Below are 2,500 nucleotides of genomic sequence, written 5' to 3'. Positions count from 1 at the left end.
AGACAGAGGGACAGACAGGCAGAGAGACAGACAGACAGAGGGATAGACAGACAGAGGGACAGACAGGCAGAGAGACAGACAGACAGAGGGATAGACAGACAGAGGGACAGACAGGCAGAGAGACAGACAGACAGAGGGATAGACAGACAGAGGGACAGACAGGCAGAGAGACAGACAGACAGAGGGATAGACAGACAGAGGGACAGACAGGCAGAGAGACAGACAGACAGAGGGATAGACAGACAGAGGGACAGACAGGCAGAGAGACAGACAGACAGAGGGATAGACAGACAGAGGGACAGACAGGCAGAGAGACAGACAGACAGAGGGATAGACAGACAGAGGGACAGACAGGCAGAGAGACAGACAGACAGAGGGATAGACAGACAGAGGGACAGACAGGCAGAGAGACAGACAGACAGAGGGATAGACAGACAGAGGGACAGACAGGCAGAGAGACAGACAGACAGAGGGATAGACAGACAGAGGGACAGACAGGCAGAGAGACAGACAGACAGAGGGATAGACAGACAGAGGGACAGACAGGCAGAGAGACAGACAGACAGAGGGATAGACAGACAGAGGGACAGACAGGCAGAGAGACAGACAGACAGAGGGATAGACAGACAGAGGGACAGACAGGCAGAGAGACAGACAGACAGAGGGATAGACAGACAGAGGGACAGACAGGCAGAGAGACAGACAGACAGAGGGATAGACAGACAGAGGGACAGACAGGCAGAGAGACAGACAGACAGAGGGATAGACAGACAGAGGGACAGACAGGCAGAGAGACAGACAGACAGAGGGACAGACAGGCAGAGAGACAGACAGACAGAGGGATAGACAGAAAGACACACAGACAGACAGAGGGACAGACAGAGAGAGAGAGACAGAAAGACACACAGACAGGCAGAGAGACAGACAGACAGATACACAGACAGACAGAGGGACAGACAGAGAGAGAGACAGAAAGACACATAGACAGACAGAGGGACAGGCAGACAGACAGACAGACAGAGAGAGAGACAGACAGACAGAGGGACAGACAGGCAGAGAGACAGACAGACACACAGAGGGACAGACAGACACAGACAGACAGAGGGACAGACAGACACACAGACAGACAGAGGGACAGGCAGACAGGCAGAGAGACAGACAGACAGACAGACAGGGACAGACAGACACACAGACAGACAGAGGGACAGGCAGACAGACAGACAGAGAGAGAGACAGAAAGACAGACAGACAAAAAGACAGAGAGAGAGAGACAGAGCAATAAGTCTCGTTTGAAACTATTGTGAACAGTGCAGATGACTCACTATTGCTATTTGCTATGTTGCTTAGAAATGGATGGAGGAAAAATGATTGTTTGATTTTGCTTTTAAACAATTGTTCAGTAATCAAGAAATTCAATTTAGACACATTATTAGACACAATACTTTACACGCAATATTGTTTGTTACTGTGTTTTTGCTCCACCAATGAAAATAGTTTCAAATGAAGCCACAGAAGAACCAATGCAACACAAAAGCTGTGTTTCATTCCTCAATAAATCAGCGTTTTTGAATAATTGAATGAATGTTTCAACGATTCACTCATTTGTTTTGTTCCACAGTGAAGTAGTGTTTCTTTAAAGGGATAGCTCACCTAAAAATGAAAACGATGTCATCATTTACTCATCCTTGTGTTGTTCCAAACATGTATGAATGTTTTTCTTCTGTTAAACACAAAAGAAAATATTTTGAAGAATGTGGGTAACCAAAAAGTTGACGGTAGCCATTGACATCCATAGTAACCCACTGTTTGGTAACCTATATTTTACTTTTATGCTTAACAGAAGAAAGAAGCTTGTTCAGGTTTGGAATGACATGACGGTAAATAGCAATGACAGAATTTTTATTTTTGGATGAACTATGTCTTTAAGAATTTAGTTTAATAAAAGTATCAGTCAGTCACTTACCTCATTCCTGAATTATGTTTTCGAATCAATAGGTTGAATGAATGATTCAGTGGCTCATTTGTTTTGTTCCTGAATGATTCAGTGTTTTTTGAATGAATCAGTTGAATGAATGATTCAGTGATTCACATTTATTTATTTAGCTTCTGAATGAATCAGTGTCTTTGTATGAATCTGTTAAATGATTGATTCAAATGATTCACTCATAAAGACAGTCACGTGTCGCCACCTACTGGTGTAACTATGTAACTTGTAGAAAGAGTCAGTGTAAAATCTCCACTAAGACTGACAGTCTGTCTGAACAAACACACACAAGCGGAGCGACACAAACCGTCCCAGTCACAATGTATATCAGGACTCCTCTTTGACCAATCAGATTCAACTGCTGGTCATAAATAACACACTCAGTATTTATTGCTACATAGGAATGTGTTCTCAAAGACATAGAAACGACAACAGATGAAAACACACAGAGATGCAGCCTGTCCTGTCTTAACCTCTGTCTGTGTGTGTGTGTGTGTGTGTGTGTGTGTGTGTGTG

This window comes from Sinocyclocheilus grahami, unplaced genomic scaffold, assembly GCF_001515645.1.
Source record: "Sinocyclocheilus grahami isolate Dianchi unplaced genomic scaffold, SAMN03320097.WGS_v1.1 scaffold1737.1, whole genome shotgun sequence".
In the NCBI taxonomy this organism is placed as follows: domain Eukaryota; kingdom Metazoa; phylum Chordata; class Actinopteri; order Cypriniformes; family Cyprinidae; genus Sinocyclocheilus; species Sinocyclocheilus grahami.
The sequence above is the reverse complement of the archived record's forward strand: the minus strand, read 5'-3'. Positions refer to the sequence as shown.